The following is a 27,648-nucleotide window of genomic DNA, read 5'->3' on the forward strand; positions in this document are numbered from 1 at the left end:
TGATTGGGTATAAAATCAGCTTCCATGAAATGCTCAGTCATTCACAAACAAGGACGGGGCGAGGGTCACCACTTTGTTAACAAATGCGTGATCAAATTGTTTAAGAACAACATTTCTTAACGAGCTATTGCAAAGCATTTAGGGATTTCACCATCTACGGTCTGTGATATCATCAAAAGGTTCAGAGAATCTGGAGAAATCACTGCACGTAAGCGGCAAGGCTGAAAACCAACATTGAATGCTTGTGACCTTTGATCCCTCAGGCGGTACTGCATCAAAAAGCAACATCGGCGTGTAAAGGATATCACCACATGTGCTCAAGAACACTTCAGAAAACCACTGTTAGTAACTACAGTTTGTCGCTACATCTGGAAGTGTATGTTAAAACTCGACTATGCAAAACGAAAGCCATTTATCAACAACACCCAGAAACGTCGCCGGCTTTGCTGGGCCCGAGCTCTGCTGATGCAAAGTGGACAAGTGTTCTGTGGTCTGATGAGTCTACATTTCAAATTGTTTATGAGGAACTGTTTATGTCGTGTCCTCCGGAACGAAGAGGAAAAGAACCATCCGGATTGTTATAGGCGCAAAGTTGAAAAGCCAGCATCTGTGATGGTATGGGGGTGTATTAGTGCCCAAGGCATGGGTAACTTACACATCTGTGAAGGCACCATTAATGCTGAAAGGTACATACAGGTTTTGGAGCAACATATGTTGCCATCAAAGCAACGTTATCAAGGACGCCCCTGCTTATTTCAGCAAGACAATGCCAAGCCATGTGTTACAACAGTGTGGCTTCATAGTAAAAGAGTGCGGGTACTAGACTGGCCTGCCTGTAGTCCAGACCTGTCTCCCATTGAAAATGTGTGGCGCATTATGAAGCCTAAAATACGACGACTGTTGAACAACTTAAGCTGTACATCAAGCAAGAATGGGAAATAATTCCCCCTGAAAATCATCAAAAATTTGTCTCCTCAGTTTCCAAACGTTTACTGAGTGTTGTTAAAAGGAAAGGCCATGTAACACAGTGGTAAAAAATGCCTCTGTGCCAACTTTTTTGCAACGTGTTGCTGCAATTAAATTCTAAGTTAATGATTATTTGCAAAAAAATAAAAATGTGTCTCAGTTCGAACATTAAATACATTATCTTTGCAGTCTATTCAATTGAATATACTGTAAGGTGAAAAGGATTTTCTTATTATTGAATTCTGTTTTAATTTACGAATTACATAACGTGACAACTTCACTGGCTTTGGGTTTTGTAGAAATAGAAAAAAAAAAGGAGTATTCACACCATAATTGTCCCCCAGTTCCATAAAAAAACATTTCAAAACAATAGGAGAGACTTGGGGGACGCTGGCAGCGCTGTGCTTGAACAGAACGTCTTGTCACTTTTGACTGAAACCACTTGTGTCACCAGCTTCTTGGCTGTCGGCAATCTCATTGTGGAGTAGCGAGGATGTGCCATGGATGCCACGCTCACGTTCACACCTCCTGGCAATGCTGAGCCTGAAAGGGAAGGGGAACTGCACTTTTCCTGGAGTTTTGGATTCAATCCCAACCCCTATGTGAGACAACGACACGTGTTTTTTTTTTTCTTTTGTAATGCATTCTAACTCATAAATAAACACTAGCAAAAGTCAGCTAACAACAAAGGTAGTGGAATTCGATGTATTCCGCCTATAAAGCGCTCTAAAAAACATCCATACACATTTATATACACGTTGTAAATATATATGTAATGCGGTAGCAGGCACATTCATAATAACATGTCATGTGTCTATGAGCATGAGCTTAAAACAATCTTAAAATTAGCTTAAAATGATCTTAAAATGAGCATGTTGCTCATTTTAAACATACGGTGGCACTATTCCACTGCTCATTTTAACTACTTCTGGACAAATAATATCCAGAACCTTATATTTTTGAGCCTGAATATATGGAGGCTGAGCTACACATTTTATAAGCTAGGTTCAAACACTGATAAATGATAAATAAATAAATGGGTTATACTTGTATAGCGCTTTTCTACCTTTAAGGTACTCAAAGCGCTTTGACAGTATTTCCACATTCACCCATTCACACACACATTCACATACTGATGGCGGGAGCTGCCATGCAAGGCGCTAACCAGCAGCCATCAGGAGCAAGGGGTGAAGTGTCTTGCCCAAGGACACAACGGATGTGACTAGGATGGTAGAAGGTGGGGATTGAACCCCAGTAACCAGCAACCCTCTGATTGCTGGCACGGCCACTCTACCAACTTCGCCACGCCGTGATGATGATGACATCTATTAAACAGACAAAGAAGCAAGGAATCAAACAGAGACGTAATTACATTTGTGTACCCTTGTACAGTGTCCCACCACGCTCTGACGAAAGATTGTACGCCTCCTCTTTTATTTGGACTTTCCCTGATTACATGGCAACAGCTGTTTGTAAGGGAGGGGGGTCGTAAACAGCCGTTGCCCTCGGTCACAAAACAGTTCAAAGAAAAGGTGCCTGGAGGGGGGTCAGGCCCTGCTTCCTCTCCGCTTTGTAGATCTCGGGTCAAGACAAAATCTTCCTGTGGATTACAGTACATCAAAGAAACCGACACCTTCATGTCACTCCCCATCCGACACAGTGGAGTTTTAGAAGCCTTTTTATTGGTAAATAAAAGACAGCTTTTGTGATGACTTAGATTCAATTATTCTGACAAATAGCAAATCCAGCAAATAGCAATTTTAAAATACAGACAACAAACATGATAAAACAATCACTTACTGTACAATGTCTGCTCTTATAGTATTGCTGACTGATGGGATGTGTATATCTTCCCGTTTAGATGAAAAATTAATTCTCACACAGGAAAAAACAAAAACGAAACAATCGTCTTTTCGTGTCATCTCCGGGTCTAAGTGGAATGCCAAAGTTGAACAACTTTCCACACCCAAGTACAGAAAGAAAAATAGAAGACATAAAAGAACAACAGACAGATCTTCCACAATAATACTAAAAAGCACAGTTTCAGTTTCAAAGCACTGAAAGGAAAGGATGGAAAGGATAATGCAGTTAATATATGTAATATATACATATGATGTATACAGTGAATAGTGATATATTATATTATTATATTATTTTATATTTTTAAATAAGATATACAATATACAACAATTACCATGTACAATATTACATATACTGTAATATTGTTTTTATACTGTTTTTAATGTTACATTACATTAAATTGTCCTTCAAATTTAAAACAATACAAAATAGCAGACATTTAAAAAAAAATTCATTCTTTTTCTTAATTATTAATTATTACAGTCGTTAGTTAAAATTAAGTTAAAAAGCACAGTAATTTAACAATGAGGTTTTGACTATGTGTGTTTACCGCCATCTAGTGTATACTTTTAATTCTGCCAGTTATAAAACAAGTAAAACATAAATTCGGTATTTTTTTACGCATCCAATAGTAAATTAAAGAGAAATAGAAAACATAAAAGAACAACAGACAAATATATACAATATATAACAATTACCATGTACAATATTACATTATATGTAACAGCTGTAATATTGTTTTATATTGTTTTTAATGTTGCATTACATTAAATTTTCCTTTAAATAAAAAAAAAATACAAAAATATTGTAAATGTCTTGTAAATGTCTAGTATTATTATGTATTTTACAATGTACTGCTTTTATACTTCCTGTATTTTATAGTATTACTTTGAACTGTTTTATATTTTATTTTTTTGTATCCTGTAAAGCGTATTTGAGTGCTCTGAAAAGCACTATACCAAATAAAATGCATTATTATTATTATTAAAATAGCAGACATTTAAAAAAAAATGATTATTTTTCTTTATTAATTATTACAGTTGTTAGTTATGATTAAGTTAAAAAGCACAGTAATTTAACAATGAGCTTTGACTATGTGCGTTTACCGCCATCTAGTGTCTACTTTTAAATCTGCCTGTTATAAAACAAGTAGAACATCAATTCTGTATTTTTTTTCACCCATCCAAAAATTTTGTAAATGAAAGACAAATAGAAGGCATGAAAGAACAACATGCCAGAGCTTCCACAAGGATACTAAAAAGCTCAGTTTCAGTTTCAAAGCATTGAAAGGGTAAGGATGGAAAGGGTATGAATGGAAAGGATACTCATGCAGGTATTAAGTATACTAAAAATGTACATTAGTAGCAATATCCATCCATCCATTTTCTACCGCTTGTCCCTTTCAGGGTCGTGGGGGGTGCTGGAGCCTGAGATCGGTAGGTTGTGAGTTCAAACCCCAGCCGAGTCATACCAACGACTATAAAAAATGGGACCCTTTACCTCCCTGCTTGGCACACCACATCAAGGGTTGGAATTGGGGGATAAATCACCAAAAATGATTCCCGGGCGTGTCCACTGCTGCTGCTCACTGCTCCCCTCACCTCCCAGGGGGTGATCAAGGGTGATGGGTCAAATGCAGAGGATAATTTCACCACACCTAGTGTGTGTGTGACAATCATTGGTACTTTAACTTTAACTTTAAAATATAATATATATAATATATATATATATATACATATTATATATACAGTGTATAATATATGCTGATATATTATATTATTATATTATATTATATTTTTATATAAAATATACAATATATAGCAAATCCCAATTACCATGTACAATATTGTTTTATACTGTTTTTAATGTTACATTACATTAAATTGTCTTTTAAATTTAAAACAATTACAAAACAGCAGACAATCTTTTTCTTTATAATTATCCTTAATAGCGGTATAGCTCGGTTGGTAGAGTGGCCGTGCCAGCAACTCGAGGGTTCCAGGTTCGATCCCCGCTTCCACCATCCTAGTCACTGCTGTTGTGTCCTTGGGCAAGACACTTTACCCACCTGCTCTCAGTGCCACCCACACTGGTTTAAATGTAACTTAGATATTGGGTTTCACTATGTAAAGCGCTTTGAGTCACTTGAGAAAAGCGCTATATAAATATAATTCACTTCACTTAATTATTACAGTTGTTAGTTATAATTAAGTTAAAAAGCACAATAATTTAACAATGAGCTTTGACTATGTGTGTTTATCGCCATCTAGTGTCTACTTCTAAGTCTGCCTGTTATAAAACAAGTAGAACATCAATTCTGTTTTTTTTTTCACCCATCCAAAAATGTTGTAAATGAGACAGAAATGGAAGGCAACAACAGACATGCCAGAGCTTCCACAAGAATACTAAAAAGCTCAGTTTCAGTTTCAAAGCACTGAAAGGGTAAGGATGGAAAGGATAATGCAGGTATTAATTAGACTAAAAATGTACAATAGTAGCAATATAAAATATATGTAATATATACATATTATATATACAGTGTATAGATATATTATATTATTATATTATATTATATTTTTATATAATATATACAATATATAACACATTCCAATTAGCATGTACAATATTACTGTAATATTGTTTTTATACTGCTTTTAATGTTACATTGTCCTTTAAATTAAAAAAAAAATACAAAATAGCAGACGATTAAAAAAACGTTGATTATTTTTCTTTATAATTATCCTTAATTATTACAGTTGTTAGTTACAATTAAGTTAAAAAGCACAATAATTTAACAATGAGCTCTGACTATGTGCGTTTACCGCCATCTAGTGTCTACTTTTAAGTCTGCCTGTTATAAAACAAATAGAACATCAATTCCGTTTTTTTGTTTTCCACCCATCCAAAAATGTTGAAAGAACAACAGACATAACAGAGCTTCCACGAGAATACTAAAAACGTCATAATCATCATAAAGTGGAGATTTTCTTTGAGCATGGCGCAAATATGACTTATGTACACGGTTGGTAAATAGGCAACATCTATCAAAGGTAGATGGCTTTGAGACGTTTTTTTAAGCTCCTTCCCACCCTCTATCTATTTTACACACACACACACACACACACACACACACACACGCACACGCACACGCACACGCACACGCACACGCACACGCACACGCACACACACACACACACACACACACACGAGCACACTGCAAAACGCTGCAATCAGCACATCCCTGCCATCTAAATAAACAGACTGCCTAAGCATATGTGCAGCGCTGAGCTGATACTATAATTAGCCGCCTAATCATAATCATTGTTACATTTCTCCCCTTCACTTCCTGTGCGGAGGGAAATCTCGGTCCAATTTACATCATTAAAGTAATTGCCCAACACTTGCTAATGCACCCGTTAATGCCAACTCACGCCAATCTCGCCTCCCCGCTAGCTCTCATTTGCCATGATTAGCCACTGTTGCTAACTGAGCCCAGCAGCAGGGGGTCCGGCAAGAGTTGCAGACTGGCACAAACGCGGCAAAAACAACAACCCGAAGAGACGCGTGCATGACATTTTGTTCATGCCGTTGTATCTATATGTCACTGGTAAATGGCGGTGTAAGAAACACCACTTTAAGACATGCGGCCAGCAAAATATTACATACAAAAATCAGTGTTTGGAACAGTGTATCATTTTATCCACAAATTGTGTTATGTATTTTTTTGCATAGGGAATTCCACATTGAACCCCCGTAAGATCCGACTAAAACATCTGGTCTTACTTGCTAACATTACCTCATAGCTATAGATCGATGTGACTTAAAGGGGACCTACACTTTTTTTTAGGAATCAAAGGACTCGGGAACCACCCTCCCCGCCTGCAGGGAACCCAACGATGGAGACGGAAAATCCTGCAACTGCCCTGAGGGAGGAAAAAAATAAATAAAAATAAATAAATAAATAAATAAATAATAATAACACAATAAAAATATTAATAATGATTAAAAAATAATATATAAAACATTAAAAAAAATAACTAATAGAAGATCACAGACATGCTGACACACCAGGTCACTACCCCAGCAGCTGGTCGACTTACAGGATTTAAAAAATAATAAACACTTGAGAGTAACCATTGAAACCTTGAAACCTGAAGCTATAAAACTTAGTGGTGCTACAAAACATAGTTAGCTAGCGGCTAACGTCCGTCTACAGAGTTTTAGCTACTTCTAAATCACTAATCCTTGCATGGTGACAAATGAAGTAAGTTTCTTACAAGCATCATCCCTGCAGGACGAGGAATAGCTAAACATGCTTCACTGTTCTTTCACAATATTATGTCACTCGACATCCATTGCTTTTGGTCTCCCCTAGAGAGGGGGGGTTACCCACATATGCGGTCCTCTCCAAGGTTTCTCATAGTCATTCACATCGACGTCCCTTATTTGGGCTCTGTACCGAGGATGTCGTTGTGGCTTGTGCAGCCCTTTGAGACTTTTGTGATTTAGGGCTATATAAATAAACATTGATTGATTGAATTTACTACACACCCTAGAAGTATACAATAGCTAACCGCTAATAGCAAGCGCTCCTGAATGTAAACAAATGAGTGGATCTGTACAAATATCGACTGTAACGATACCAAGTACAAGAGCCGCATAGTCGATACAACAATGATATGTTTTATAATCACCAAGTATTTTGTCATTTACATTAGTGTGAATGTTGTCTGTCTATCTGTGTTGGCCCTGCGATGAGGTGGCGACTTGTCCAGGGTGTACCCCGCCTTCCGCCCGATTGTAGCTGAGATAGGCTCCAGCGCCCCCCGCGACCCCAAAAGGAATAAGCGGTAGAAAATGCATGGATGGATTATTGTTTATGAACTTAAAATAACTTTAATTATGAACAGTGTATGGCCCTGTAACTACTTGGTATTGGATGCATAACCAAAATGTATGTTAAGTATCTAAACAACAGAAGAATTAGTGATTGATACATTTTAACAGAAGAGTAGATAGAACATGTTAGAACAGAAAGTGAGCAGATATTAAATCCATTCATCCATTTTCTACTGTATGTCCCTCAATTTGACAAAATAATGCAATCAGGAATGACACACTATGTCTCACCAGCCATCAAAGATGCTGGCTTTTGAACTTTTCCGCCTAGAACAATCCGGATGGTTCTTTTCGTCTTTGTTCCGGAAGAAAAAAAAAACATCCACAGTTCCAAAAACAATTTAAAATGTGGACTCGTGAGACCACAGAACACTTTTCTACTTTGCATCAGTCCATTCTAGATGAGCTGGGGCCCAGCGAAGCCGGCGGCGTTTTTGGGTGTTGTTGATAAATGGCTTTCGCTTTGCATAGTCGAGTTTTAACTTGCACTTACAGATGTAGCGACCAATTGAAGTGTTCCTGAGCCCATGTGGTGATATCCTTTAGACACTGATGTTGCATTTTGATGCAGTACCACCTGAGGGATCGAAGGTCCGTAATGTCATCACTTACGTGCAGTGATTTCTCCAAATTCTCTGAACCTTTTGATGATATTACGGACTGTAGATGGTGAAATCCCTAAATTCCCTGCAATAGCTCCTTGAGAAATGTTGCTCTTAAACCGTTCGACAATTTCTTCACATTTCTTCACAAAGTGGTGACCCCTCGCCCCGTCCTTGTTTGTGAACGACTGAGCATTTCATGGAAGCTGCTTTCATACCCAATCATGGCACCCACCTGTTCCCAATTAGCCTGTTCCCCTGTGGGATGTTCCAAATAAGTGTTTGATGAGCATTCCTCAACTTTCTCAGTCTTTTTTTGCCACTTGTGCCGGCTTTTTTGAAACATGTTGCAGGCATCGAATTCCAAATGAGCTAATATTTGCAAAAAATAACAACGTTTTCCAGTTCGAACGTTAGGTATCTTGTCTTTGCAGTCGATTCAATTGTATATAAGTTGAAAAGGATTTGCAAATCATTGCATTCTGTATTTATTTACATTTCGTCGGTTTTGGGTTTTGTAAAAGAAGAACAAGAAGAAAACTGGCATTCTTAATCATCAATGTATCGGTCATGACTGTGGGAAAGATGATTACTCACCCTGGTTGGATAGGAAGAACTTAGTTCAAATATTTCACAGACAACTAAGTCCGTAATTCCACTGGGATGAATAGTTTGGAGTTAATTGGGGGGCATCGGAGGTTGTCTGAGAACGTTGTCCTTGTTTAAAAAAGCCACATGGGGTGGAGAGAGAGTGACAGAGATAATGATATCCTACGTAGGCCAGGGTAGAGGCTGCCGCGGGTGGGGGCGGGGACCCAAACTCTCGATGTCTGTTTGGAGGAACAAGTGCTCCGCTTGCGGTCAATTAACCCCGAGGGCTGTTACTGTGTGTGGTGGGCACGGACACACGCGTACACACTCGGCGGGAGGAGTAGGACCCCGAGTACTCGGAAGAGAGCAATTTACCGAAGACAGGCCTAACCCTTTTGCCCTCGTGCTGTCATTCACGTTAACTGCAGCTGACACCGAAACACAAATGTTCCGACACGTACGCACCACCGCAAGTCTTTGCTGAGCCTTCTCTCCCCAAGAAGTGTTGATAGTGGCTATTGTGATTCCAGAGGGAAAACATGCTACAGAAATGAGTGAATCCTTCAGATGCTTTAGGAAACCATTAATGGAGAATGACCCAGAAGTGTTCATGCATTCTTGGAAAGGTATCGATGGTGACGGCTGGCACTGTCCATCCATCCATTTTCTACCGCTTATTCCCTTCGGAGTTGCGGGGGTTGCTGGAGCCTATCTCAGCTACAATCGGGTACACCCTGGACAAGTCGCCACCTCATCACAGGGCCAACACAGATAGACAAACAACATTCACACTCACATTCACACACTAGGGCCGATGTAGTGTTGCCAATCAACCTATCCCCAGGTGCATGTCTTTGGAGGTGGGAGGAAGCCGGAGTACCCGGAGGGAACCCACGCAGTCACGGGGAGAAACATGCCAACTCCACACAGAAAGATCCCGACCCCGGGATTGAACCCAGGACTACTCAGGACCTTCGTATTGTGAGGCAGGCGCACTAACCTCTCTGCCACCGTGCTGCCCTACGGCTGGCACTGGAGTCACAAAAACAAACCTGGGGGACTATCATTTGTCCAGAATGACCGACTAGTTCGGTCTATTTTTGTGACTACGGCTGGCACTGGAGTCACAAAAATAGACCGAACTAGTCGGTCATTCTGGACGGATGGTAGTCCCCCAGGTTTGACCTGGATCATGATGATCATGGAAGTCAATGCAGTACTACAGTATACAGTGGTACCTCAGGATTAGGGATGGGTACCCGAGCCCGAAATTGAACACAGGACTACTCAGGACCTTTGTATTGTGAGGCAGACGCACTAACCTCTCTTCCACCGTGCTGCCCTACGGCTGAAACTGGAGTCACAAAAACAAACCTGGGGGACTACCATTTGTCCAGAATGACCGACTAGTTCGGTCTATTTTTGTGACTACGGCTGGCACTGGAGTCACAAAAATAGACCGAACTAGTCGGTCATTCTGGACGAATGGTAGTCCCCCAGGTTTGACCTGGATCATGATGATCATGGAAGCCAATGCAGTACTACAGTATACAGTGGTACCTCGGGATTAGGGATGGGTACCTTGCACACACCTCTCACTAGTTTTTTCCATGAGGCTAAATGTGTGATGTTGTGCCCTACAAAGTATTTATACCATATTTATATTACATAACCAGTGACTTTGGCACGTTGTGTAAATGGTAAATAAAAACAGAATGCAATGATTTGCAAATCCTTTTCAACCTATATTCGATTGAATCATCATCATCATCATCGGCGGTCACCCGAACGAGTATGACGATCCTCCTGGTAAGGGTGTATCCCTTTATGGAAGATGCCTGTGCGTGACTTTGTTTTACGTGGGGAGACTGGTGCGCAGGCAGTCACCACACGATCCTTGACATAATCGGGTTAGGGTCCAGTGGCATGGAGTCCAAGACGACTGGGGACCCTTTTCTGCTGCAGCCTTCTTCCGCCGTCGCAGCCGTTGTGATAGTTCTTAAATCTACCGTCTTCCGCCTGCTCCGCCGTTGAGGTCTTCATCGTATCCCTGGCTAGAGAGCCACCTGGGGTAACAGTAGTAAAGGGGTTAACCTCCTAGTGCCCCAAGACCCCATGGAGGAGCCTCCACTGCCGGATGCACTTTAACGTCATGCCCAGGACATTTGATTGAATAGACTGCAAAGACAAGGTACTTAACGTTCGAACTGAAAAACGTTGTTATTTTTTCCAAATATTAGCTCATTTGGAATTTGATGCCTGCACCATGTTTAAAAAAAAAGCTAGCAAAAGTGGCAAAAAAAGAATGCTCATCAAACACTTATTTGGAACATCCCGGAGGTGAACAGGCTAATTGGGAACAGGTGGGTGCCATGATTGGGTATAAAAGCAGCTTCCATGAAATGCTCAGTCGTTCACAAACAAAGATGGGGCGAGCATCACCACTTTGTGAACAAATGCGTGAGCAAATTGTCGAACGGTTTAAGAACAACATTTCTCAACGAGCTAATGCAAGGAATTTAGGGATTTCACCTTGCTCCATGCTAACTATTTTAATGACATTCAGACTTTACTTAAATCAATAACGGAGCAGCATCTCCTCATCCGTGGCTCACTAGTGCAAAAACGCCGGAAATGTGTCCCATGAAAAAACGGAACCCTCTAATAACTAAAGTTCCCTTGGGTGAATAATGTAAACTCACTACACCGGTATGTTTTAGCGCTTTCATGGCGAGTCTACTGACAGATATAAGGAAGAACTTTACACTACTTTATATTAGAAATGGCAACAGCGGAGGATGATAGAGGAGGAAGAAGAAGCTGATCGACTACATTGTCGTCACAGACTACAAAGGCGGAAGCGCAACATTTTCAGGATTTATGCAGATCCCAAATACAGATCAGCAGGTACCAGAAGGTTCATAATATTGCGAAACAAAATGGCAGATAATATGTATTACCTTATACACACACCATAATAATACTTGTATGTTGAAGCACAGTACAATCCATCAAGTGGTGCGGCTTCTTAGCTTACCAAAGTCAAACTAAAACAATTTGATCAATTTTTGAGCGCCGTGTGTAATGTTCTATATTTTAAATGGAAAATATAACATTTTGGTATTGTTTACTGAAGTCATATTGCAGTCTACACATATATCTTATGTGTAACTGCCATCCTATTGCAGTCTACACGTATCTCCGATGTGTGACTGCCATCTATTGATCACACTTATCCTTTCACCATGTACCAAATAAAGTAGCTTCGAGGTCGGTAAGCACAACCAAAATTGTTCCGTACATTAGTCGCACCGGGTTATAAGGCGCACTGTCGAGTTTTGAGAAAATGAAAGGATTTTAAGTGTGCCTTATAGTCTGAAAAATACGGTACTCATTCTACTGTGTGAATTCTCCTGTCATTACCGGAGGACCTCTAATGGGCCATGCGTCATTGATACGGATGAAGCATACTTGCCAACCATCCCGGATTTTCCGGGAGACTCCCGAAATTCAGTGCCTCTCCCGAAAACCTCCCGGGACAAAATATCTCCCGAAAATCTTCCGAAATTCCGGCGGAGCTGGAGGGGGCGTGTATTGCAGCTTGTATTTACGTCCGCTTTCCCACAAGATAAACAGCATGCCTGCCCAATCACGTTAAAACTGTAGAATGATGGAGGGCGAGTTCTTGATTTCTTATGTGGGTTTATTGTTAGGCAGTTTCATTAACGTCCTCCCAGCGCGGCAACAACACACAACAACTGCAGTCACGTTTTCGTCTACCGTAAAGCAGTTCGTCTGCCGTAAACAGCAATGTTGTGACACTCTTAAACAGGACAATACTGCCATCTACTGTACATGCATATGTGACAATAACATCTAGAGCTGTTAGAGAGTGCAGTGCACAACTGCAAGGGTGTTCAGCATGGTTAGAAAAATAGTGACAGAGAATAGAACAAGGATGGACAATTCAACCCTTAACTCAACAATGAGTAGATGAGTGTTATGTGTGTGTAAAAAAAATAAAAAAAAATAAAAAAATAAAAAAAAATATATATATATATATATATATATATATATAGCTATAATTCACTGAAAGTCAAGTATTTATTTTATTTATATATATATATATATATATATATAAATATATAATAAAATTAAAAAAATAAAAAAAAAAATAATATATATATATATATATATATATATATATATATATATATATATATATATATATATATATATATATATATATATATATATATATATATATATAGCTATAATTCACTGAAAGGCAAGTATTTATTTTATTTATATATATATATATATATATATATATATAAATATAATAAAATTAAATGAAAAAAAATAAAATATATATATATATATATATATATATATATATATATAGCTAGAAATCACTGAAAGTCAAGTATTTATTTTATTTATATATCTATATATATATATATAAATATATATATATATATATAAATATAATTAAAATATATATGTATATATATATATATAAATATATATGTATATATATATATATATATATATATATATATATATGTATATATATATATAGCTGGAATTCACTGAAAGTCAAGTATTTCTTTTATATATATATATATATATATATATATATATATATATATATATATGAAATACTTGACTTACTTACTCAAATATTTCTTATATATATATATATATATATATATATATATATATATATATATATATATGAAATACATGACTTGGTGAATTCTAGCTGTAAATATATATTCCTCCCCTGTTAGCCACGCCCCCAACCACGCCCCGACCACGGCCCCCCACCCCCACGGAGGTCTCAAGGTTGGTAAGTATGGGATGAAGTATGGAAGGCTATCATACCCATCTGCCTCGATCCACAGCTTAGCGCCACATGTGGCCGAGCAGAATGGACTGGGTTGATTCTTAAATATAAAAATTCTGTCCATGATGTGATCCAGTGTTGCTATAGTTGCTCAGCATGCCTTCCTGCCAGTGGATGTCTCCATAAAAAGATCTGCATCTTCCTCAAATGAGCAATAGACTCTTAAGTGGTTACAATCTGCACTAATGAAACAAACACACCGACTTAATCTGCACACAGCTCTTTCCGTCCTCCTTAATAGCTTTGAAAGCTTTTACAAATAGATACAAGTGAAAAACAAGTGAGGGTTTTACGGTTGGAAACTCCGTTGGAGGGAGGTGATTCGAGTACCTGAGGCACCACACACACAATTGGTGTGTTGGGAGGATGTTTCGAGACCTGAAAACCACAACGTGGTGAAAAGGAAAACACACTAAACGAGCCTCAACGACACCAATTAGGACTTCCCTTCTCAAATAGTGAGACGGACCCACCCCTGAGGGGGACCATGCTTTGTCAGTAACATGCAGTATCAAGCTTCAAACAGAGTAATTTTAACCATATGTGCAAATTATTTGATAAATGTTTTTGTTGTTGTTTATGTCATGATCTGTGGTCTGGATTATGATCTTTGACAGATCTGTCAAAGCGTGTCCCGAACACATGAAGCAGGTGAAACTAATAAGTAACCATGGTGACTAAACTCAGGAGGTGCACAAACCGGAACTAAAGGAGTACAAAACAAACAGAAAATAACAAAAACATAATCCAGACCACAGATCATGACAGAGCGCAGCTGAGTCACCCCACTAGCACAGCTCCCGGCTCTAATTTTGCAAAAAACGGAAAACAAGGCTGATCGCACTTGGAGTTAAAGTAAACAACTAGCATAAACTATGGCATAGCAAGAAACAAACATGAAACTAACAAAATAATCCAAACCACAGATCATGACAGAATCTGTCAAAGCGTGTCCCGAACACATGAGGCAGGTGAAACTAATAAGTAGCCATGGTGACTAAACTCAGGAGGTGCACAAACCGGAACTAAAGGAGTACAAAACAAACAGAAAATAACAAAAACATAATCCAGACCACAGATCATGACAGAGCGCAGCTGAGCCACCTCACTAGCACAGCTCCCGGCCCTAAAGTTGCAAAAAACAGAAAACAAGGCTGATCGCACTTGGAGTTAAAGTAAACAACTAGCATAAACTATGGCATAGCAAGAAACAAACATGAAACTAACAAAATAGTCCAGACCACAGATTATGACAGAATCTGTCAAAGCGTGTCCCGATCACATGAGGCAGGTGAAACTAATAAGTAACCATGGTGACTAAACCCAGGAGGTGCACAAACCGGAACTAAAGGAGTCCAAAACAAACAGAAAATAACAAAAACATAATCCAGACCACAGATCATGACAGTTTAGTTCAAAATGTTTAATATATTGTGCTCCTGGTTAATGTTGCTGATCACTTTGAATTACTTATCATTTATTGAGTTGATTTACTGTACTTTCTGGACTATATAAGTTACAACCACTACATTTTAAAAGAAAAAACTGAAAAAAAAAAAAAAAAAAGAAAGTTAATAATACTAACACAGACACTCGTACAAATTTTAGCATGTTAGCTAATGCTAACGACGCTACCTTCATTACATTACGGTAACACATGCAAATATGCATTTAGAAACACTCCTACAGACATCACACATGGGACTGTTTAGTAAGTGTGGAAGTCGCTTCCTAGCAGCTCCACTGTAAACCCGGCACAAGAGCCAAGCGTGCAGGTTTTACCAAGGTTTTAATGGAACAAATATTTTAACACAAGTTTTTTCTCCAATAGAACGTGACCTCTCAGCCACGTCCGTATCCTCTATCCCTCTCTGCTCCCGGCCGCTCACTGTTGAAGACAACAGATGATTAGATTACCACGTACCACCTGTGAAATCTAATCACCTGCCAGCTGTGTCCCGCCGTCAGCACATGCCCCGCCCCTATCCGATGGTGCTTCGCCCTCAACACCATCGACAGAGGCGGTGACCTTTGCTCCTGCGGGCGCGCTGATCACACTCTCCCTCCACAGTAAGTAGGAATTGTTTTAATTACATGGTAAAACTTACAAACGTTGCTTGGAGTAGCAACGCTATGGTCGACCAGAAGACGGAACGGCACTTCCGGTCAAAAGGTCCAAACCAGGGGTCGGCAACCTTTACCAGTCAAAGAGCCATTTTGACCAGTTTCACAAATTAAAGAAAACAATGGGAGTCACAAAAAACTTTTGAAATTTAAAATGAAATAACATTGCATAGAAAGATTTTTTTTTGCTTTGTGCTATGTATAAACCAAGGGTCTTAGACACGCGGCCCACACCTTAATATGAAAATTGAATATTAGTGCGGACCACAGGTTTTATATGAATGGCGCTTGACAGCGTCATACTTGTCAACCCTCCCGATTTTTCTGGCAGACTACGAATTTCAAGGCAAGTGTTCTCTCGAACGTGCCATGATGGTACAGCATTTAGCGCCCACTACAACCAGCGTGCCGGTCCAGTCACACGTTGTATGGGGCTACTGCTAGCTCACGTAAGTGACAGCAAGGCATACTTGGTCAACAACCACACAGGTTACACTGACGGTGGCTGTATAAAAAACTTGAACACTCTTACTAATAATGCGCCACACTGTGAACCCACACCAAACAAGAATGACAAACACATTTCGGGAGAACATCTGCACCGTAACACAACATAAACACAACAGAACAAATACCCAGAATCCCATGCAGCCCTAACTCTTCCGGGCTACATTATACACCCCCGCTACCAAACGTCGCCCACCTCAACCGACGCACAGAGGGGGGCGGGGGGTGGAATTGATGTGTGAGGGAGCAGGGTTCGGGTGGGGGCGGGGTTTGGTGGTAGCAGGGGTGTACTCATCTCTGGGAGTTTCGTCCTTGTAATTTTCCCCGCCGCTTTAACCACTCGCCTGTTGGTTCGATTTTGTGCAGATAGCAAACCACACTAAAAATCCGTAAGTGAGGACACTGCTGATGGCACAGTTGTAAAAGTTTACCATTGATTTCTGCGGAATGTATGCGCATTTTAGTTTCCTCAACAAAAAAAAAGACGTTGTTGGGCCTTTCCGACTGTAGAAGCAGTGTTAATGTCCCAGCATAGATCATAGAAAAAGAAAAAAAAAGAGCTAAGAAAAAATGTATATATTAGTGTAGAAAAAAAGGAGGAGTTTGAAGTTCGTAATTAACTGTATTTTTTTTAATGTTTATTATCAAATGGTTAAAGTCATTCAACAATTGCGGATACTTTAAATAGGAATGGATTTTTTTTAATTTTATTTCAGGCAAATTGGTGCACTTTAAATATTTTCTGTTAGAGCTTAAACAATAATTTTAATAAAGTTATTATTTGTCCTAAGTTGATCTATATTAATTTCCTTGTTTTCTTTAATGTGAATAAGGATACTATGCTATGCAGAGGTGTACTTATAGCACATTTTTGACAAACTGTCACAGTTCAATTAAAAGTAGAACAGAGGAACCCAAGGATGCAGATGGAATGTGAGTAAATAGTTCTTTACTAAACCAAAAGGCACTCACAACAATAATCCAAAAATAGAATGTAACAAAAAGCGACGGTGCAAAAAGAGCACCGTGACAAAAAGAACAAAAGCTAATATACAAAGCTAACTAAAACTTGGGTCGGAGTTGCAAGACGTGCAAACTAACATAGTACATACCAAGCTGGATGGCACTGGAAATAGCCAAGAAGGTAAGAAGCATAAATACAAGGAGCATAGGAATCTTCATACAACAGGAGTCGAGGAGTGGATGCTGGTGTGGGAACCAGACTTGGAGTCGATGCTGGTGTGGGAACCAGACTTGGAGTCGATGCTGGTGTGGGAACCAGACTTTGAGTCGGTGCTGGTGCGAGAACCAGACTTGGAGCAGGTGCTGGGCGTGACTTTGGCGGAGGTGGCCTGGCTGGGGGTTGCGGCTTAGCACGCCGAAGGACTGGTGGTGGCGGCCGGGCAGGAGGTTTGGGCTTGGCTGGGCGCAGCTGTGTCCGCCCACTAGCAAAGCACCCAGTACTAGCCCCGCCCCCTCAAGAAGCGGATCCCAGACGCGTCTTGTGCAGTCTGGAACAGTCTTTAGGGGTACGTCCCCCCGAGTCGGCGCCGTCAGAGCCAGTGGCTCGTCTGCCGGCGGAGCAGGCGGCTCGTCTGCCGGCGGAGCAGGCGGCTCGTCTGCCGGCGTGGGCAGAGCAGGTGGCTCGTCTGCCGGCGTGGGCGGAGCAGGCGGCTCGTCTGCCGGCGTGGGCGGAGCAGGCGTCCGGGCTGTCGTTGTCGTTGCCGTGGAAGCAGGTGCTTACAATAAATAGCTTACAGCTACACTGGCATCGACTAGTAGGAAAGACAATAATCCAGCACTGACTGGAGGGGAAGGCAGGTTTAAATAGCAGCTGGCTGATTGACACCAGGTGTGGCCAGGTGCCAATCAGCCACAGCTGAGGGGAAGCAGCACTCAGGGAGACACTCAGGAAATGAAGACAATTAAAAGCGCTGACAGAAAACTAAGACAAACGCAGAGGAAAAACTAAAACACAGTCAAACTGTCAGGGACAAGCCTGACACAAACGCTACTATTTTTAGTCGTCATGTCCTTTTTATTTATAAAACACAAAAACTAAAGATTAGCAAAACAGGCATTTGTTCCGTGCATGTATGTATAATTATAAATAAAGAATACAATATTGGATATACGTATACTGTTGTTAGGATACAATTACCTATATCAGGATATATATTGTTGTCCACTTTACAGCAATACATGCTTGCATGAAAAAAAAATTTTTTGACCATTGTCGACTAATTGTTGACTATTTTTTAGTCAAAGACAGCCCCAGATAAATAAATAAATAAATGATAAATGGGTTGTACTTGTATAGCGCTTTTCTACCTTCAAGGTACTCAAAGCGCTTTGACACTACTTCCACATTTACCCATTCACACACACATTCACACACTGATGGAGGGAGCTGCCATGCAAGGCGCTAACCCTAACCCATCAGGAGCAAGGGTGAAGTGTCTTGCTCAGGACACAACGGACATGACGAGGTTGGTACTAGGTGGGGATTGAACCAGCGACCCTCGGGTCGCGCACGGCCACTATCCCACTGCGCCACGCCGTCCCCAATACTAGATACTAGATATCGTGTCACTTGAAAACAATAACAAGCTGTAGCAGGCAACAGACTGGATGATACGCAAAGCAATAACGTTTTAATAGGACTAGGAGGGAAAAAGGGTAAAATGTTATCTTCTTTTAACCTCCTGGAGCGCTCTATCTCCATGTCTATGTATGTTACCTGACACACTTAACTCTATCAGCTGGATAGAATGTCAGTGATCACATTTGAGAAGCTGATAAAAAAAATATACATGAAAACGTCGACACTGACACTCATTCAGTGCATACCAGTCATACATTTTTCCTGAGTCAAAAAGGAACCCAACGCAAAATAGGGACTGTGGACTTTTCTGTTAGGAAATTCTTATCACTGCAGTTGCAGATCTCTCATCACAATTGCGTTTTCGGTGCATTATTCAAGAGATTGGTACAAATGCTGGATATTCTGCAAACTGACAGGGAAGGCTACGAAGCGACGTTTATGTCTTTGACAACACGGTAATGAGGATGTTTGCATTCATCCGATATGAGTCGAGAGCCCGTTTTGGAACAAGGAGCTTGTAGGTCATATTTGTTGAAATCGTTTCTGCGACGTCGCTACTCGAGATTTATGAACATGATCCCGCCAACATTTGCATTCAGCATTCATCCAGTTCAGGCTTTCGGGTGGTAAAAATGATTTGTATCTCCTTGCTCCTTGCTCCAGTTCACTTGAAGCAAATTTTAGTGTGGATTCCTTCATCTTATAATCATCACTTGCTCTTCTTCTTATCCTTGTTTTCTGCTTCTTAAGTCTTATTTGCCAGGCTTTTTGGGGTTTGATACATCAGAATTTAAATTTTTTGTACGGTATTACGGTATTAAAACCTGGACACACCTGTTCCTGGTTGCTAATCAGGCTACCGTATATGTCCATTGAACAGGGCTGAGTCGTTGTTTTCTGACGAGCATTTTCAACCTCTGCCAATCTGCTGTGTATGTCGTGTTGCTTTGTTTTCTGTGCACTTCCGAGCTGCACTCGTTTGTTAAACATGCTTTAATCTGCATTCCGCTTGCAGTTTTCTGCATCCTTGTAAATAGCTAATTTCTACTCATAGAAACGAGTTAATAACACAGAAAGATTTTGTAAATGTTTATTTGTGTCACAGCCAGGGCAGGGCCCACGGCCGCGTCACGTCCACATGCCGGCAAGCCTGCGGACGATCACAAATCAGCGCACCTGGACCTGATGAGAGGTAGCTGTACAAAGGACCAGTGGACCCAAGGATCCATGCGGGAACTTAGTTCTCTATTGTGTACCGTAAGCCGACACAAGCTTTATGCTCTCTTTTGCTCTCTGCGTTTCCCTCCGTGTCTGATGTCCTTTGTTGATTTCCCATCGTGATCTCCTGTCGTCCCTCTCTGGGTTCTGACTGCCTCCCTCGTTCCTCGACCCCTGCTCGGACACGGACTACGCTGCCTCGCCCCTATCCTCGACCCTCGCCTGGACACGGACCTTGCCGCTTCTCTCGCTCTCTCTCTCCTCAACACTCGGTAATACACAACAATTAATTACACACACAGTCTTACACCACACACTCTTGGATTTTGGTCACACACTCCATGTTATAGTTTAGTAGTATTGTTTGTTATTATTATATGTATATATATATATATATATATATATATATATATATATATATATATATATATATACTGTATATATATATATATATATATATATATATATAAATATATATATTTACTATATATATATATATATATATATATATATATATATATATATATATATATATATATATATATATATATATATATATATACTGTATATATATATATATATATATATATATATAAATATATATATTTACTATATATATATATATATATATATATATATATATATAATACATCTTTGAACATCACAAATCCCCCTGGTGTCTGAGCCGTCATCTCCACTCAGCAACCATAACAATTTGCATACTTTAATTGTTTCCAAACTCGGCAGTAAAATGGCTGACCAAACAAGTCATTGTCATGGACCCATTAGCTGCGGAAGCTAGCTCTCCAATCAGCTAAACAGACTAAACAACGCCACGGTGAAGTTTTGGTGAATTTACTGAAACATTTGTGAATACCCATCGAATGCCATTGTAAGTTAAAAGTACTAACACAGACACTCGTAAATGTGTTAGCATATTAGCTAATGCTAATGGCACTAGCTTGATGCATGAAAACACTCCGACAGACACATGGTACAGTTAAGTAAGTATGAATAGTTTTAGTTATATTGTAATATTATATTGACGAATGAAAAAAATCCGTACGAGTAGAAAGGTTATGGACAACTTGAGTACGGAACGGCACTTGTACTTCCGGTTGTAAGCACTAAACAGAAGGAACTACTGTAGACGTTCACCCCACATTACCTGCAGTGAACAAACTCGTCTAAAAGATAGCGCCATAGCATAGTTGTTTTTAAACTATTTGCATTTTGGCCGTCAGCAAAGAAAAATCCATACATTTGCTGCACCGTTTTATTAGCCGCAGGGTACAAAGCGTAGGAAACACGTAGCGGGTAAAGTCCGGAATTTACACTGTTTGGTCACCTTAATGGGCAATCAACCCTGTTTTCACATTGATCTTTCTTAATGTACGTTTCAAATTGGCAAACGGTGGTCCCTTACAGCTCACAAGTTTTCGGGGGGTACAAAAATGAGCAAAAATTTGGGTTATGAATCTCCTCACCGCTAGTTGGCGTAGCGAATGCCGCAGTGAGCTCCTTGAGATCCGAAACAAAACATCCGGTGTTTTACTTGTTAGCGTTAGCTTACAGCTAGACATTGACATAACTTTGTTTTTCCAACCATGGGAACGAAGAAAGTGAGTGTGAAGGACAATCCTCTTCATGCATTTGCAATTCCAAGACGTTTGATGTCAGTCGTCTATAGATTACGGTGTGTTGCCTAAGTCAGAGAGTAGCCTTTGCCATTAAGTTGAATGTCTTAGTTTTGAGTAACAAATTTAAAGATGTTAAAACCACCTGGAAAATTGCTAATGCTAATCAGTAACATTTCAAAAGTGGGGCTTTATTGTACTTTCAACACGAGCGCTTTCTATGAGGCATGCTTGTTTTGTTGGCGTTGGAAAATCAGTCCGACCGAATTGCAAGACAGTCTGGCTGAGTCCGTTTCCCGCCAAGTTCTTGAGTTTGCAACTGGACGTGACCTGACATGCAACGAAAGGTATCGAAATGTGGTACCGTTTGATTGTCTGTGAAAAGTTTTTGGGTCAGTACCCGTCCCTAAAGTCGTATCCTGAGGTACTACTGCAGGGGTGTCAAACTAAATTTTAGCATGGAGGAAAATCTGTGCACATGCGGGCCGGACTATTAAAATCATGGTTTGGAAGTCGCTTCCTAGCAGTTCCACTATTACACACGTCACAGGAGCCAGGCGTGCAGTTTTTAACAGAGTTTTAATGTTCATCAATTTAATCAAATGTTTTTCAGCAGGTTGTGACTTTTCAGTCACTCCAAATCCTCCTCCTCTACTGTTCCCGGCCGCCACTGTTAAAGACAACAGGTGATTAGATAACTCATACTTGCCTACCCTCCCGAATTTTCCCGGGGGACTCCCGAAATTCAGCGCCTCTCCCGAAAACCTCCCGGGACAAATACTCCCGAAAATCTCCCCATTTTCAGCCGGAGCTGGAGGCCACGCCCCCTCCAGCTACATGCGGACCTGAGTGAGGACAGCCTTTTTCACGACGGGAGGACAACAGGGTGCCAAGAACTAAATTGTATTATTATGTTCATCTTACCTAAAATTAAATATATTTATTAAAAAAAAAATTTAAAAAAAATAAATACATTTTTACTATATTTTGCTAAAAACATCAACATTTATTGTATTTTTATTTGTATTTTTTCTGACTCCATATTACTGTACATCCAGTCATATAATTATACTGGTACAATAAAATAAATATATTTGAAATAATCAATTTTAAATTATCATAATAATTCATTTAAAATGACCATATTTAATTATTAAAATAATTGCTTGTTTATCAAGAACTTTAGCATTTTATTCATTACATTTTGAAGCTCTCAGAAGCCAATTTATGTTACATTCTTATTTATTTATTTATTTATTTATTTATTTATTTTTATTTTTTTATTTTTATTTTTATTATTTATTTTTTTTCTAATAAAGTTGTTTTTATCGTCCCTCCTCCCCCAGCCCCCCCAACCCCACACACACATGTAAAGCGACTTTGGGTATTTAGAAAAGCGCTATATAAATCCCAGGTATTATTATTATTATTATTATTACATTCATGTTATATTTATGCAAGTTTGAAGTATCAATTATCTTTTTTTTGTATTTTTTTTTTAATCAATTATCTAAACACATTACATGTTTTTAGGATGTAGATATACATATATATATATATATATATATATATATATATATATATATATATATATATATATATATATATATATATATATATATATATATCTATATATGTATGAAATACTTAACTTGGTGAATTCTAGCTGTCAATATACTCCTCCCTCTTAAACACACCCCCAACCACGTCCCGCCCCACCCCGACCACGCCCCCACTCCCCCCCACCCTCCCCCCCACCACTTCCCGAAATCGGAGGTCTCAAGGTTGGCAAGTATGAGATAACTCGTACCACCTGGGAGACCTAATCACCTGTTCAGCTGTGTCTCGCAGACGGTACTGCCCCGCCCCCGTCTGATGGTGCTCTGTCCTCAGCACCATGGACAGAGGCGGTGACCTCCGCTCCTGCAGGCAGCACTGGCCACACCTCCCTCCACACATGGTATTAAAACTAAAAAAAATAAAGACAATTTCGGATGGTTTCTTTTGTCTTATTTTGGCCAAAAATAGAACAAACATTTTCTGAAAATATTACAATAAAAATATATTTTAAAAAAATAACTGGCAGCGGTAAATTTTAGATCCATGAAGGAATCAAGAAAGTGAATGATTGTTTATAACCGAATACATGTACATATGCATAAAAATGTGTTTTCTTTTGTATAATTTTTTTAATGAATTGAGTCACGTTTATGACAACCTTTTTCCAAAACACAATATAGAATGTGAGACATAACATAATAATGCATACTTTAATCATTTGTTTTCAAAACGCTTATGTGGAGGTTGCCCTCCAGTGGGTTCCTCAGACCACCAAACACTGCTACGAGAGCCCGGATCAAGGTTACAACACTGTTTTATTTGCATACAATCTTGCAGGTGTTTTGCTTTCCGGCAAAATGTTTGTCTGCGTCTTGTCTCTCTCGTTCCCACTCCAGCTCCGACAGTGTGTCTCAATCCGGCTGCTGCTAATAAAGGTGACAGGTGATTAGTGCTGGCCCCACTATGAACTGGACTGTCACTATTATGTTAGATCTACTATGGACTGGACTTTCACAATATTATGTCAGACCCACTTGACGTCCATTGCATCCGGTCTCCCCTAGAGGGGGGGGGGGGGGGGGGGGGGGTCACCCACAAATGCGATCCTCTCCAAGGTTTCTCATAGTCATTCACATCGACGTCCCATTGGGGTTGTGAGTTTTTCCTTGCCCTTATGTTTGCTCTGTACCGCGGATATCGTTGTGGCTTGTGCAGCCCTTTGAGACACTTGTGATTTAGGGCTATATAAATAAACATTGATTGACTGTTGCTGTCTTCAAGGCCGGTCCTGGCACACCCAGTCCCGCGGCAGGCCCGCAGGCCACGCCCCCCTCCACAGCTTACAAAAAAGTTGTACCCGAAAAATTTACTGTGGGACCCCGTTTTTATGACTTGATGGGGTCCCTGGGACCCCGTTTTGAGAATTCCTAGCGCCAACACTGATGGAGTATTGGTGCGTGCAAAACACTAGCAGGCGGCTGTGGCCTGCGGGCCGGGTCTAATACTAATCAAATATCATCCGGGGGTCCGTAGATCATTCATTCCTTGACTTTGACACCCCTGTACTACTGTTTTTAAAATAAAGACATTGATCTTTTCAATAAGTAAGATATAAAGCAACCGCTATTGACTTATTTGTTTTTTTGCAATGTGAAAACTAATAAAGCATTGTTCTAAGTTAAGTCCGGCACGGTTGAGAACAAACTTTGCTGGAGTCTAGTTGTCGTAACGGAACAAATTCACCTTGAACTTGCAAATAAACAAATGAATGATGTCCCCGGGCGATACAATAGTGACGTAACTGCAAGTAGCGTGTAAGCAGATGAGATGGTTGACACGCCGAGCACGTCCTTAATTAAACATGCACACGGTCTGATAGCTGTACGTCTCCTTCTCATCGTGTGAAGGAGGGTCATTTGCACAAGGCGTACCCTCAAAGTGAGCCGGTCTCCCTGCAGCGTGATAAATTGACGACGACACATTTTGATTCACTGGGATTGGTAATGCGGGGCGAGGTTGGTGCGTTAGGCAAGTTTACCAACCCATCGACGACGTCTTTGAATAGTCAGAGATTCACCGATTCAAATCGGAGGAGTCTGATTGGATTATCGACCTCACAATCGAATTATCTGATATTAATATTCCCAACCCTTATCCGTAGGAGGGATGGAGGTTAATACCTGCTGAGGACCCAGCATTCAGCACGTGTTTTGGGCGGGTAAATTGATTGATTGATTGGCTTTATTTAAAGGGGGACATTATCACCAGACCTATGTAAGCGTCAATATATACCTTGATGTTGCAGAAAAAAGACCATATATTTTTTTAACCGATTCTCGAACTCTAAATGGGTGAATTTTGACGAATTAAACGCCTTTCTAATATTCGCTCTCGGAGTGATGACGTCACAACGTGGCGTCACATCGGGAAGCAATCCGCCATTTTCTCAAACACAGAGTCAAATCAGCTCTGTTATTTTCCGTTTTTTCGACTGTTTTCCGTACCTTGGAGACATCATGCCTCGTCGGTGTGTTGTCGGAGGGTGTAACAACACGAACAGGGACGGATTCAAGTTGCACCAGTGGCCCAAAGATGCGAAAGTGGCAAGAAATTGGACGTTTGTTCCGCACACTTTACCGACGAAAGCTATAATACGACAGAGATGGCAAGAATGTGTGGATATCCTGCGACACTCAAAGCAGATGCATTTCCAACGATAAAGTCAAAGAAATCTGCCGCCAGACCCCCATTGAATCTGCCGGAGTGTGTGAGCAATTCAGGGACCTTGGTAGCACGGCAAGCAATGGCGGCAGTTTGTTCCCGCAGACGAGCAAGCTAAACCCCCTATCGACCCTAGCTTCCCTGGGCTGCTGACATCAACTCCAAACCTGGACAGATCAGCTTTCAGGAAAAGAACGCGGATGAGGGTATGTCTACAGAATATATTAATTGATGAAAATTGGGCTGTCTGCACTATCAAAGTGCATGTTGTTGCCAAATGTATTTCATATGCTGTAAACCTAGTTCATAGTTGTTAGTTTCCTTTAATGCCAAACAAACACATACCAATCGTTGGTTAGAAGGCGATCGCCGAATTTGTGTCGCTGGCTGTCGTGTCGTTTTTGTCGGTTTCGCTTGCATACGGTTCAAACCGAAATGGCTCAATAGCTTCAGTTTCTTCTTCAATTTCGTTTTCGCTACCTGCCTCCACACTACAACCATCCGTTTCAATACATGCGTAATCTGTTGAATCGCTTAAGCCGCTGAAATCCGAGTCTGAATCCGAGCTAATGTTGCTATAGCTTGCTGTTCTTTTCGCCATGTTTGTTTGTGTTGGCATCACTATGTGACGTCACAGGAAAATGGACGGGTGTATATAACGATGTGCACCTAACAATATTATGAATCAGGCACTTTGAAGCTTTTTTTAGGGATATTGCGTGATGGGTAAAATTTTGAAAAAAACTTCCAAAAATATAATAAGCCACTGGGAACTGATTTTTAATGGTTTTAACCCTTCTGAAATTGTGATAATGTTCCCCTTTAACAAAAAATCTTAGGGTACATTAAACATATGTTTCTTATTGCAAGTTTGTCCTTAAATAAAATAGTGAACCTACTAGACAACTTGTCTTTTATTAGTAAGTAAGCAAACAAAGGCTCCTAATTTAGCTGCTGACATATGCAGTAACATATTGTGTCATTTATCATTCTATTATTTTGTCAAAATTATTAAAGGCCTACTGAAACCCACGACTACCGACCACGCAGTCTGATAGTTTATATATCAATGATGAAATATTAACATTGCAACACATGCCAATACGGCCGGGTTAACTTATAAAGTGCAATTTTAAATTTCCCGGGAAACTTCCGGTTGAAAACGTCTAGGTATGATGACGTATGCGCGTGACGTCAGTAGTTGAATCAGACATTTTGGAATAGGTCGGTCGCCAGCTTAAATCGTCTTTTTTCATCGCTAAATTCCACAGTATTCTGGACATCTGTGTTGGTGAATCTTTTGCAATTTGTTTAATGAACAATGGAGACTTCAAAGAAGAAAGCTGTAGGTGCGATCGGTGTATTAGCGTCTGGCTACAGCAACACAACCAGGAGGACTTTAACTTGGATAGCAGACGCGCTATCCGACGCTAGCCGCCGACCGCATCA

Source organism: Nerophis lumbriciformis, linkage group LG30 (assembly GCF_033978685.3).
Source record: "Nerophis lumbriciformis linkage group LG30, RoL_Nlum_v2.1, whole genome shotgun sequence".
NCBI classification, from domain to species: domain Eukaryota; kingdom Metazoa; phylum Chordata; class Actinopteri; order Syngnathiformes; family Syngnathidae; genus Nerophis; species Nerophis lumbriciformis.